General features: G+C 35.2%; 1 pseudogene; it reads left to right on the forward strand.

The window, feature by feature from the left end:
- The first annotated feature begins 2172 nt into the window (after positions 1 to 2172).
- On the forward strand, positions 2173 to 7066 carry LOC136137274 (glutaredoxin-2, mitochondrial pseudogene; annotated as a pseudogene).
- The last annotated feature ends 7547 nt before the right edge of the window (positions 7067 to 14613 follow it).

Raw genomic sequence — 14613 nt, forward strand, 5'->3', positions numbered from 1 at the left:
CCTCTCACTGTTGTGCCCTCTCCCGTTGCAGAGCTTAGGGTCTGGACGTGCAGGCCCAGCGGCCACGGCTCATGGGCCTAGCTGCTCCACGGCATGTGGGATCTTCCCAGACTGGGTCACCAACCCGTGTCCCCTGCATCAGCAGGTGAACTCTCAACCACCGCACCACCAGGGAAGCCCTACTGCATGTTTTTTAACCAATACTTTTAAGTAACTTTTTTTTTTTTTTTTTTTTTTTGTGGTACGTGGGCCTCTTACTGTTGTGACCTCTCCCATTGTAGAGCACAGGGTCTGGACGTGCAGACCCAGTGGCCATGGTTCATGGGCCCAGCCGCTCTGTGGCATGTGGGATTCTCCCTGACCGGGGCACAAACCCATGTCCCCTGCATCACAGGCAGACTCTCAACCCCTGTGCCACCAGGGAAGCCCAAGTAACATTTTTTTTGAAGAATTTATTCCCTTTTCTTTGAGCCTCCAAATGTCACACACATGACACAAGGTGCTTAACAATAAGTTGTTTACTAGAATTTACTGCTGTTACTCAAATTTATTTTAGCCAAAATAATGGAAACTGTGAACTAATACCAGCACAAACATATTAAGATTATGAAAAGAAAAAAGTTCTGTTAGAAATGTTTCTACATTCAAAAGGCAAAAACATATTTCACAATAAATTTAATGGTAAAGTAATAAATACCCCTTATTTTATTTCCTACTTCATTTATACAACAAAATTCAATATCCAATATATTCAATATCTATTTATGTTCTTGCTACTTTCTTTATCTAAGATTGCTTGTGATAGCTGTTTGGGAAGAAACTGATTAGAAAAAACTATATGTATGTATATATAATTTTCATCTTTCAGTCTTGTGTGTGTGTGTGTGTGTGTTCATATAACATCCAGGGTTTTTCATTGTATTTATTGGAAAGAACAGGAACAAGTGTTGATCTACTCCATCTCATCTTTGAGTGGGAGATTTTGAAAGAAGAAAATGTTCTGAATTGCCAATAAAAATATCCAATACAGATCTCAGCAAACATATATGAACATCTCCCCAGTGTTGTGTATGTCAACATTGAATAACCAGCTCTCTGGGATAAAAATTTTTGAGTCTGAGGAACAGAAAGAAAAAAGGTTGAAGACAAGTTAACAGAGTCTAAGGGGCCTCTGGGACACCATCAATGGACCAACATACAGATTGTGGGAGTCACAGAAGGAGAAGAAATAAAGAGGAGGAGACAGTATTTGAAAAAAATGGTTTAAAATTTCCCAAATTTGATGAAATATATAAATATAAACTTCTAAGAAACTCTATGTATTCCAAGTATGGTGAACTCAGAGATGTGCACCAAGACACATAATCAAACATTCAAAAGACAAAGAGAAAATCCTGAGAGCAGCCAGATGGAGGTGACTCATCACATATGAAGAATACTCAATAAAATTATTAACAGGTTTCTTATCACAATGTTTGGAGGCCAGAAGTCAGGAGGCCTATATATTTAAAGTGATAAAAGAGAAAAATTGTTAACCAAGAATCCTATACTCAGCAAAACTGTCCTTCAAAGGTGAGGCAGAAATTAAGACATTCTTAGACAACAAAAGCTGAAGAAGTTTGTTACCACTAGACCTGTCCTTGAGCAAGAAATGCTCAACGGAGTCCTGCAGGAGTGAAATGAAAGGACACAAGGCAGCAACACAAAATCACATGTAGAAATAAAAAACTCACCAAATGTAAACATGTAGACAATTATAAAAGCCAACATTATTGTAGCAATGGTTTGTAAGTCTATTTATATTTTTCTACAGGACTCAAGAGATGAAAACATTTTTAAAATTATTGCTCTAAAAGCTAGTACTATTATAACTGTGGTTTATAACTTAATGCTTTGTTTGAAACATAATTTAAGACTCTAATTCATTTAAAAGAATTATTAGTTAGTGTTTTAGTGTATGCCATGTATAAAGATGTAATTTTGTGACCTCAACAACCAAAAGGGGTGAGGACAGTGCAGTAAATGGGCAGAATTTTTGCATGCTATTGAATTTAAACTGGTAAAAATTCAAATCAAGACCATGTGTTGTTGCCATGCAGCTTTGGTGGGGACAAAGCTAGAGTGGCTCTAGTAGGCCATCTTGGTTGGGCAGCAGGAGCTTCTGCCTTTGGGATGGGGAATAGCACATCATCATCTTTGGGGAACTCAGCAACTGCTCCTGTGAACCAGACCCAAGAAATAATTTCTGATAACTGGGTGATGATTGCCTCAAAAACATCCTTTTCTTACAGTACAATGGCAAACATACTTTCCCATGACATGAATGTTAACTATAAAGTGGTGGAATTGGACATGCTTGAATATAGAAGTCAGTTGGAAGATATTCTTTACAAAATTCACCAGTAAAAGAAGTGTGCCAAGAATATTTGTCAATGGGACTTTTATTGGAGGTGCAACTGACACTCACAGGCTTCACAAAGTAGGTAAATTGCTTCCACTCTTACATCAGTGTATTTTTTACAAAGTATGAGGAAAGAATTTTAGTGATATGTGCTCATAACTTTGATACTAAAATGTCAGCTATATAAAGTGATAATGCCTGATAGTGTATTTTAAATATTTGAAAGTTTTAAATTGGAAAATTATCTCTATGAAAAAGTCATAATGAACAATAAATCACTGTGAAAAACTCAGAAATTCAAATTAGTGTTATAATTTTAAAATTATAAATGTAATCCTCATGGTAACCATAAAGAAATAGATAAATAACATACACAAAAAGAAAAGAGAAGAGAATTAAAATATTCCACTACAAATAATGAACAAAACTCAAAGGAAAAGACCAATGCAGGGAATGAGGAACAATAAAGCTGTAAAGCATGTAGAAAACAAATAACAAAATAGAAGTTCCTGCTTATCAGTAGTTACTTTAAATGTAAATGGAAGAAATATTCCAATCAAAAGACAGAGGTTGGCAGAATAGCTAAACACACATTATCCAAGTACATGCTGTCTACAAAAGATCCACGTCAGATCCAAAGAAAGACAAATAGACCAAAAGTGAGAAAATAGAAAAAGATATCCCATGCAAATAGTAACCTAAAGAGAATATGGTAGCTATACTAGTATTAGAAAAAGTAGACTTTAAATCAAAAGAGTTTACAAGAGATAAAGAATAACATTATATATTATTAAAAGATTTAATACAGCAGAAACAACAATTATAAATATTTATTTACAGACAATAAGAAACCGTCAAAATATAGGAAGTAAAAATTGACAGAATTGAAGAAGAAGTAGTTCTATAATATTAGTTGAAGACATTAATAACTCACTATCAATAATGGGTAGATAAACCAGATAGAAAAAAGTAAGAAAATAGAGGACTTTAACAACACATTAAATTAACCATATCTAACAGACACATATAGAACACTCTACCTAATAACAACAGCATACACATTCTTCTCAGGTGCACATGGGATATTTTCCAGGAAAAAGCATATATTAGGTCATAAAGTGAGTCTTAAGAGATTTTAAAAGTTAGCTTTCATACAAAATATATTCTCCAATCCAATGGGATAAAGTTAGGAATCAATAACAGAAGGAAAACTGGAAATTTAACAAAATATGAAAATTAAACAATACTTTCTTAACAAATAGATCAAAGAAAAAATCATCAGGGAAATTAGAAAATACTTAGAGATGAATGAAAATTAAAGCACAACTAACAAAACTTACAAGATGCAGTGAAAGTAGTGCTAAGGGGAAATACATGGCTATACAAGATAACATTAGAAGAAGCAAGAAAGATCTCAAATCAAAAAGCTAATTTTAAAACTTAAGGAATTAGAATAAAAAGAGCAAACTAAACCCAAAGCTAGTAGAAGGAAAGAAATAATAAAGATTAGAGCAGAGATAAATGAAATAAAAAATAGAATAAAATAGAACATAATCAATGAAACCAAAAGCTAGTTCTTCAAAAGATCAACAAAATTAACAAACCTTTAACAAGTTTAAATATGAAAAAAGAAAGAGAAGATTCAAATTACAAAAATCAGAAATAAAAGTGGAGCAAGTCCCGGAAGCCCACATTCCGACCCTGACAAATCTTCCTCCGATCACACAGGTCACAGTTCTGAGCCCTGCCCCCATCAAAGCCTCCTCTGGCCATGTGGGTCAGTGGACCCAAGCACCGCCCACCTCCAAAGCTTCTTCTGGGTGTGCTGGACTCTGCAGCCATGCCAGTGGAAGCCCACACCCCAGCTGGCCTGTGCAGGTACCTGTGTTCTGGGCCAACTTCAGAAGCAGACACTGGTGAGAGGAACATATGCAGGGGTGGGGCTGACAAAGTGGTTCAGAGACCTACCTAGAGGTTTTGGAGGGTATATTGGGGAGGTGGAGATTCGCTGTAGTTCACTATGGGGGCAAGGATACTGATAGTGGAAGCACCAGGGAATTTTTTAATTTAATTAATGAATTAAAATTTTTTTTCTTTTAATTTTTTTACATCGTTGTTCTGTTTTGTAGTTTCATCTTCCTCTTTATTTTTTCCAATTTATTTTTTATTTTACTAATTATATTTTATCTCATTTTTTATTCTTTTTTATTGTTCTGCTCTTTTATGCTTGTTGTCTTTTTCTGTTTGTCTTGTTTATTTGTTGGTTTGTTTTTTTCAATATTTTGTTTTGTTATCTTCTTTTTTATTTTATTTACTTTTTTTTCTTTTGTCATTTTTCAGTGTCTTCAGTTCATTTAGCTTTTCTTTTAGTTTAGTTGTTTTGTTTTCTGTTTAGGTTAGTTTTATTTTTATTTTTAGTTTCAGTTTTTGAGCTCTCTTGTTTGGGTGTCTTCTTGTTTCTGGCTTTCCTTGTGTTTTGTTGTTATTGTTGTTTGCTTGTCAGTTTGTTTTTTGTTTACTTGTATTTGTTATTTGTCTTGGGTTTTATTTGTTTTCTTTTCTTTGTGTGTGTGTGTTTGTTTTTGTTCAGTTTGGTTTTTATTATCTGCCTTGGGCTTCCTTTGTCTTTTTTTTTTTTTTTTTCCGAGCCACGTGGTTTGCAGGGTCTTGGTTTGCAGGCCAGGTGTGAGGCCTGAGTCCCTGTTGTGGGAGCACCAAATCCAAGCCACTGGACTACCAGAGAAATTCATGTCCCAGGAAATATTATTAATTGGTGTGAGTTCTCATGGAAGTCCTCATCACGGCAACAAGACCCAGCTCCAACCAACTGCCTGCAAGCTCCAGTGCTGGACTTCTCAGGCCAAAGAACCAGCAAGACAGGAATACATCTGTACCCATCAACAAAAATAAGAAGACAAAGAAATATGTTACAGATGAAGGAGCAAGGTAAAATCCTAAAAGACCAAATAAATGTAGAGGAAATTGGCAATCTACCTGAAAAAGAATTTAGAGTAATTATAGTACACATGATCCAAAATCTCAGAAATAGAATGGAGGCATGGATTAAGAAAATACAAGAAATTTTTATCAAGGACCTAGAAGAACTAAAGAACAAACAAACAGTGGTGAACAACACAATAAATGAAATGAAAAATACACTAGAAGGAATCAATAGCAAAATAACTGAGGCAGAAGAACGAATAAGTGAGCTGGAAGATAGAATGGTAGAAATAACTGCCAAGGAGCAGAATAAAGAGAAAAGAATGAAAAGAAATGAGGACAGTGTCAGAGACCTCTGGGACAACATTAAGTGTCTTAATGTTCTAATTATAGGGATCTCAGAAGAAGAGAAAGAGAAAGTGTCTGAAAAAATATTTGAAGAGATTATAGTCAAAAACTTCCCTAACACAGGAAAGTAAATAGCCACCCAAGTGCAGGAAGTGCAGAGACTCCCATACAGGATTAACCTAAGGAGAAACATGTGAAGACCCATATTAATCAAGCTAACAAAAATTAAATTCAAAGAAAAAATATTAAAAGCAGCAAAGGAAAAACAACAAATAATATACAAGGGAATCACCATAAGCTTATCAGCTGATTTTTCAGCAGAAACTGCACAGGCCAGAAGGGAGTGGCAGGATAGATTTAAAGTGATGAGAAGGAAAAACTTACAGCCAAGATTATTCTACCCAGCAAGGATATCATTCATATTCAATGGAGAAATCAAAAGCTTTACAGACAAGCAAAAGCTAAAAAAAATCAGCACCAACACACCAGCCCTACAACAAATGCTAAAAGAACTTCTCTAGGTGAAAAACACAACAGAAGAAAAAGATCTAAAAAATAAACCCAAAACAATTAAGAAAATGGTAATAGGAACATACATATATACAATTACCTTAAATGTAAATGGATTAAATGCTCCAACCAAAGGACACAGACTGGCTGAATGGATATTAAAAAAATCACACATATATATGGTGTCTACAAGAGACTGACTTCAGACCTAAGGACACAAACAGACTGAAAGTGAGGGGGTGGAAACATATTCCATGCAAATGGAAATCAAAAGAAACCCAGAGTTGCAATACTCATGTCAGAAAATATGGACTTCAAAATAAAGACTGTTACAGGAGACAAGGAAGGATGCTACATAATGATCAAGGGATGAATTCAAGAAGAAGATATAACAATTGTAAATATTTATGCACCCACCATAGGAGCACCTCAATACATAAGGCAAATGCTAACAGCTAAAAAAGGGGAAATCAACCATAACACAAAAATAGTGGGAGACTTTAGTACTTCACTTACACCAAAGGAAAGATCATCCAGACAGAAAATTAATAAATAAACACAAGATTTAAATGACACAATAGGCCAGATAGATTTAATTGATGTTTATAGGACATTTCATCCAAAAACAGCAGATTACACTTTCTTCTCAAGTTCGCATGGAATATTCTCCAAGATAGATCACATCTTCGGTCACAAATCAAGCTTCAGTAAATTTAAGAAAATTGCAATCATATCAAGCATCTTTTCCGACCACAGCACTCTGAGATTAGAAATTAATTACAGGGAAAAAACCGTAAAAAACACAAACACATGGAGGCTAAACAGTATGTTACTAAATAAACAAGAGGTCACTGAAAAAAATCAAAGAGGAAATCAAAAAATACCTAGAGACAAATCACAATGAAAACATGATGATCCAAAACCTATGAGATGCAGCAAAAGCAGTTCTAAGAGGGATGTTTGTAGCAATACAATCCTACCTCAAGAAACAAGAAAAATCTCAAATAAACAACCTAACCTTACATCAAAAGGAACTAGAGAAAGAAGAACAAACAAAACCCAAAGTTAGTAGAAAGAAATAAATCATAAAATCAGAGCAGAAATAAATGCAATAGAAACAAAGAAAACAGTAGCAAAGATCAATAAAACTAAAAGCTGGTTCTTTGAGAAGACAAACAAAATTGATAAAGCTCTAGCCAGACTCATCAAGAAAAAGAAGGAGAGAATTCAAATCAATAAAAACAGAAATGAAAAAGTAGTTACAATGGACACCACAGAAATACAACACATCATAAGAGACTACTACAAGCAACTCTATGCGACGGACACCTGGAAGAAATAGACAAATTCTTAGAAAGGTATAACCTTCCAAGACAGAATCAGGAAGAAAGAGAAAATACGAACAGACCGATCACAAGTGCTGAAATTGAAACTGTGATTAAAAATCTTCCAACAAACAAAAGTCCAGGACCAGATGGCTTCACAGATGAATTCTATTAAACATTAAGAGAAGAGCTAACACCCATCCTTCTCAAACTCTTCCAAAAAATTACAGGGGGAGGATGACTCCAAGCTTATACTATGAGCCTACTATCACTCTATATCAAAACCAGACAAAGATACTACAAAAAAAGAAAATTACAGACCAATATCAGTGATGAACATAGATGCAAAAATCCTCAACAAAATACTAGTAAACAGAATCCAAAAACACATTAAAAGGATCATACACCATGATCAAATGGAATTTATCCAGGGATACAAGGATTCTTCAATATACGAAAATCAATCAGTGTGCTATACCATATTAACAAATTGAAGGAGAAAAACCATATGATCATCTCAATAGATGCAGAAAAAGCTTTTTACAAAAATCAACACAAATTTATGTTTCAAACTCTCCAGACAGTGAGTATAGAGGGAATGTACCTCAACATAATAAAGGCCATATACAACAAACCCACAGCAAACATCATTCTCAATGGTGAAAAAATGAAACCATTCCTCTAGGATCAGGAACAAGACAAGGATGTCCACTTTTGTCACTATTATTCAATATAGATTTGTAAGTCCTAATCATGGCAATCAGAGAAGATAAAGAAATAAAAGGAAAAAATATCGGAAAAGAAGTAAAACTGTCACTGTTTGCAGATGACATGATACTATACATAGATAGTCCTAAAGATGCCACCAGAAAACTACTGGAGCTAATAAGTGAATTTGGTAAAGTTACAGGATACAAAATCAATACACAGAACTCTCTTGCATTCCTATACACTGAAAATGAAATATCAGACAGAGAATTTAAGGAAACCATTCCATTTACCATGGCAACAAAAAGAATAAAATACCTAGGAATAAGCCTACGTAAGGAGGCAAAAGACCTGTACTCAGAAAACTTAAGACACTGATGAAAGAAATCAAAGATGACACAAATAGTTGGAGAGATATACCATGTTCTTGGATTGGAAGAATTAATATTGTAAAAATGGCTATACTACCAAAAGCAATCTACAGATTCAATGCAATCTCTATCAAATTACCAATTGCATTTTTCAAAGAATTAGAGCAAAAAAAAAAATACAATTTGTATGAAAACACAAAAGACCTCGAATACCCAAAGCAATTTTGAGAAAGAAAAACTGAGCTGGAGGAATCAGGCTCCCTGACTTCAGACTATACTACAAAGCTACAGTAATTAAGACATTATGGTACCAGCACAAACACAGAAATATAGATCCATGAAACAGGATAGAAAGCCCAGAGATAAACACACCCACCTGTGGTCACCTAATCTATGACAAAGGAGGCAAGAATATACAATGGAGAAAGACAGTCTCTTCAATAAATTGTGTTGGGAAAACTGGACAGCTGTATGTAAAAGAATGAAATTAGAAAACTTCCTAACACCATGTACAAAAATCAAATCAAAGTGGATTAAAGATCTAAATGTAAGGCCAGACACTATAAAACTCTTAGAGGAAAACCTAAGCAGAAGACTCTCTGACATAAATTGCAGCAAGATCATTTTTACCCACCTCCCACCTCCTAGAGTAATGAAAACAAAAATAAACAAATGGGACTTAAAAGCTTTTGCACAGCAAAGGAAACTATACACAAGAAGAAGAGACAAACCTCATAATAGGAGAAAATATTTGCAAAAGAAGCAACCTACAAGGTATTAATCTTCATAATATACAAACAGCTCATGCAGTTCAATATCAAAAAATCAAACAATGCAATCAAAAAATGGACAAAAGAACTAAAGAGATATTTCTCCAAAGACATACAGAAGGTCAAGAGGCACATGAAAATATTCTCAACCTCAGAAATTATTAGAGAAATGTAAAGTAAAACTACAATGATGTATCACCTCACACCAGTCAGAATGGCCAGCATCAAAAAATCTACAAACAATTATTGATGGAGAGGGTGTGGAGAAAAGGGAACCATCTTACACTGTTGGTGGGAATGTAAATTGATACAGCCACTATGGAGAACAGTATGGAGGTTCCTTGAAAAACTAAAAATAGAACTATCACATGACCCAGCAACCCCACTACTGGACATATACCTGGAAAAACCATAATTCAAAAAGACACATGCATCTCAATGTTCACTGCAGCTCTATTTACCATAGCCAGGACATAGAAGCAATCTAAATGTCCATAAACTGAGGAATGGATAAAGAAGATGTGGTACATATACACAATGGAATGTTACTCAGCTATTAAAAGGAATAAAATTGTGTCATTTCCAGAGACGTGGATGGACCTAGAGACTGTCATACAGAGTGAAGTAAGTCAGAAAGAGAAAAAACTAATATTGTCTATTAATGCATATATGTGGAATCTAGAAAAGTGGTACAGATGAACCTATTTGCAAAGCAGAAATAGAGACACATATGTAGACAACAAATGTATGGACACCAAGGTGGGGAAGTGGGATGAATTGGGAGATTGGGATTGACATATTTTCACAACTATTTATAAAATACATGACTAATGTGAACCTACTGTATAGCACAGGGAACTCTACTCAGTGCTCTGTGGTGACCTAAATGGGAAGGAAATCCAAAAAGGCGGGGATATATGTATACGTACAGCTGATTCACTTTGCTGTACAGCAGAAACTAACACCATATTGTAAAGCAAGTACATTCCAATGGAAAAAAAAAAAAGAAATGAAAGTGGATACATTAATACCAATTCTACAGAAATAAAAAGTATTATAAGAGAGTACTATGAACCACTGCATGTTAACAAAATTGGATAAACTATATGAAGTGGACAGATTCATAGAAACAAAACCTTCCAATCCTAAATCATGAAGAAATAGGAAGTCTGAATAGACCTATAAATAGTAAGGGGACTGAATCAGTAATTGCATCTCACTCAACAAAGAAAAATCTCTGGGTCTGATGGCTTCCCTGGTGACTTCTGCCAAACATTTAAAGTGGGACTAATAGTAATCCTTCTCATTTTTTCCCCAAATATTCAAGAGGAGAGATCACTTCTTAACTCATCCTATGAGACCAGAATTACCCTGAAACCAAAGAAAAATTCAATACATAAATAAGACAATTACAGATCAATATCCCTTATAAACACTGACATAAAAATCCTCAATAAAATACTACCAGATTGAATTCAATATCATATTAAAATGATTATACACCATGACCAAGTGGGAAATTCCTGGAATGCAAGGATGGTTCAACATAAGAAAATTGATCAATGTAATATAGTACATTAACAGAATAAAGGGAAAACTCACATGATTATCTCCATTTGACAAAATTCAACACTCCTTCATGATAAAAATACTCAGTGAAATAGAAATAGAAGGAAGTTACTTCAACGTAATAAAAGCCACTAATGAGAACACACAGCAAACATTATACTCAACAGTGAAAGACTGAAAGTGTTTATTTTAAGATCAAAAAAAAGGAAGGATGCCCACTCTTAACACTTCTACTTAATGAATTCTGGAAGTTCTAGCCAGAGCAATTAGGCAAGAAAAAGAAGACATCAAAATTGGAAAAGAAGTAAAATTATTTTTGTTTCCAGATGATATGATCTTATACATAAAAAACACTAAAGATTATACACACAAAAATACTGTTAGAAATAATAAATGAATTCAGCAAAGTAGCAGGACACAAAGTCAGCATTCAAAATCAGTTGTATTTGTATACACTACAATAATTAACCTGAAAGAAAATTTTGCACATAATTTCATTAGCAATAACATTAAAAAGAATAAAATGTATAAGAATTCCCTTAACCTAAAAATGAAAGACTTGTAAAATAAAAACTACAGGGGCTTCCCTGGTGGCGCATTGGTTGAGGGTCCGCCTGCCGGTGCAGGGGACGCGGGTTCGTGCCCCGGTCTGGGAGGATCCCACGTGCCGCGGAGCGGCTGGGCCCGTGGGCCGTGGCCGCTGGGCCTGCGCGTCCGGAGCCTGTGCTCCGCAACGGGAGAGGCCACAGCAGTGAGAGGCCTGCGTACCGCAAAAAAAAAAAATAAAAAAATAAAAAAAAATAAAAAATAAAAACTACAAACATTGCTGAAAGAAATTTTAAAATGCATAAATAAATGGAAATATATTCCTTTGTTCATGGATGGGGAGATTTTATATTGTTAAGATATCAATACTACCTAAAGGAATCTACAGATTCAATTCGATTTCTATCAAATTCCCAAAGATATGTTCTGCAGAAATAGAAAAATACATTCTGAAATTCACATGGCATGTAATAACCATGACAATCTCAAAAAGGAAGAACAACACTGGAGGACTTTCTCCTAATTTCAAAACTTACTACAGTAATCAAAACAGTGTGGTATTGGCATAAAACAGACGTATAGGCCAGTGGAATAGAATTGACAGCCCAGAAATAAATTTCCACATATATGGGTAAATGATTTTTGACAAGGGTTCTAAGACTATTTAAAGGGGGAAGAATAGTCTTTTCAACAAATAGTGCAGGGAAAACTATATACCAGACCAATATTTTATTATTTTTAGTTATTCTAATCAGGTAATTACTCTCTAGGTGACAATTTATTTCTGTCCTAGGAACAATGAGGTAAATTAGCAATTTCCAAAGTTTTCCTCCAGTCAGTCCATTTTAATGTCTGCTCTGGTACTGTTTATCACATTTGTAACATGCCTCCCTGTGTCTGATGGCCAAGAGTTCCAGAAGGACAGCCACTAGGGAACTTTCCACGAATGCTGAGATCCCCTGATCAATGTATGAAGGGAGTGTACACTGGAACCTGGAGTGAGGGAGTAGGGAGTTATGAATGGCTCTTACGATATGAATCCATTCAAGCATTTCCTATATTCCTAAAACTTTGGATTCATTCCTCTACATTGTACCAGAAAATTCTTTATCCTCAGTTGCATTTAGTATAGGTTATATTTTGTCCAAGTGCCATTCGAACAACAGAGTAAAAGTTAAGCCCACTGCCCACTCTCTCAAATCAAGAATCTCTTATAACTGTATGCATATCAGTATATCCAACCTAATCAAATCATGTTATTTTCTTCCTGGTATAGAACTTAAGGAATCAATTCCTACATATATTTCTCAGATTTCTGTTGAATTATATGTTATGCATTTTTTCAATGGATAAGCTATATTGTATTTATATCTTTGGGGCATGCTAGATGTGCCTCTAATTGAGAGTCTGAAGTCCATGACTGGGTAGAGAAAGTGAGTCTTAGAAGGGACTTGGAATAATTAACACAGGGTAGGCAGGTTTCTTCAGACAAGATAAGAGAAGCTGATTTTCCTGACAAGAGATGTTTATTAGGATATCAAGGGAAGGGATCAAGATAATCAGATTTTTAAAATCCACCCAAAAGTTTTCATTACAAAACTGAAGATGTTGATCTTTCCCAATCCCTGTCCAAACTGCACTATAATTTAGAAACATACCTGAACAGACTTTGCGTCTATATTTTGAATATCTCAGCCCTTTGGGTAGAAAAGTTAAAAAAATATTTTGGGGCCAAATGGAGAAGTTCTCTACTTCTTTGACCATGCCTGAGAGATTATAAGTTTGAATTTGCCACTTTCTTTCTATAAACTCTTCAGAACAGCCAGAAGCAGCTACCCTACACCACAGCTCTTATTTCCACCCCAATGTTCTATTGCTTCTGCCACTTGGGCTACCAAACCATGCATATAACAGGCACTCCACTACACAACAACTGTAACAGATAATTTAAGTAACTGTATTTCCACTGAAACACACTATCAGTATCGTATTTTCCACTGGCAATAATGTCATCCCTGTTTTTAAATATAAACACATCAAATAATAAAACCCAGGATCCCATCTTTAAAATTGGTTTCATGGAACCACTTATGATAATAAAATTCTCATTTTGTGTTTGGTGAGGATGATGGTAACCATTCTAGAAAGTTCAAGTGGAAAAGATTTAATACAGTAAAATAGATATTTTTACAAAAGTGATGAAAAGGCTAGATGTTTCAAGATTCAGGAAAACTGCTGTGGTTCTCAGATTTGCCATTAATAGTTAGGGAGTCATGAGGTTGCATGAACCATAGGAAACTTTTGGTCACAAACACCCCTGGCTCCTGATATGAGGCAGAAGGTTTCCGTGAAAACTTCTGGAAATTGTGGCAACAATTTCATGTTTGATAGCGCTCATATTTTTCTTGCTTCTACTGGAGGAATTATGATAAATTTTCCTTCTTCCAATTCTTACATTATTGTCTCTTATTTTCAGACTCTAAACCTGATCCTCTTGGTGGAGATTACAGGGAAAAACGTTTATGGGCTTCCAGCTGGGAGAGCATAGAAAGGGAGAAAGTAGTGCTGAGAAGGTATCGTGTCTCTAATTTCTGCTGTACTGTAGTTAATCATGGGGCAGATTAAGACTTGTTTATGACAGATTCTGTATGCCACCTTGAAAAACTAGGATCTTCTCCCAGCCTTAGGTTTCCAAGTAACACCTAATGTTTCTAAAATAAGGAAAAGAAAGATTAGATTTTTAAGGAAGATATCTTGAGTTACAGAATGAAAATAGACTAGAAAGATGAAATACTGGAAGCAAACAGATTGCTGAAGAGACTATTGCAGTATTCCAGGGAAATGAGACGATGAAGGCTAAAGTAAATGAAGTAACTACAGGGTTTAAAAGAAGGGATGGAGCTTCCCTGGTGGCGCAGTGGTTGAGAGTCCGCCTGCCAATGCAGGGGACACGGGTTCGTGCCCTGGTCCGGGAGGATCCCACATGCTGTGGATGAGGCAATTCCAGCCAGAAAAAATCTAGTGTGGAACACTCTCCTACTTTTGGGTTACAGAGATGGAATAAAGTGAATACCTGTAGTCTTGATCTTGACTATCTGATAAAGCCATTCTGCATTTTGAGAAAA

The sequence above is a fragment of the Phocoena phocoena genome, chromosome 17 (genome assembly GCF_963924675.1).
Source record: "Phocoena phocoena chromosome 17, mPhoPho1.1, whole genome shotgun sequence".
NCBI lineage: Eukaryota > Metazoa > Chordata > Mammalia > Artiodactyla > Phocoenidae > Phocoena > Phocoena phocoena.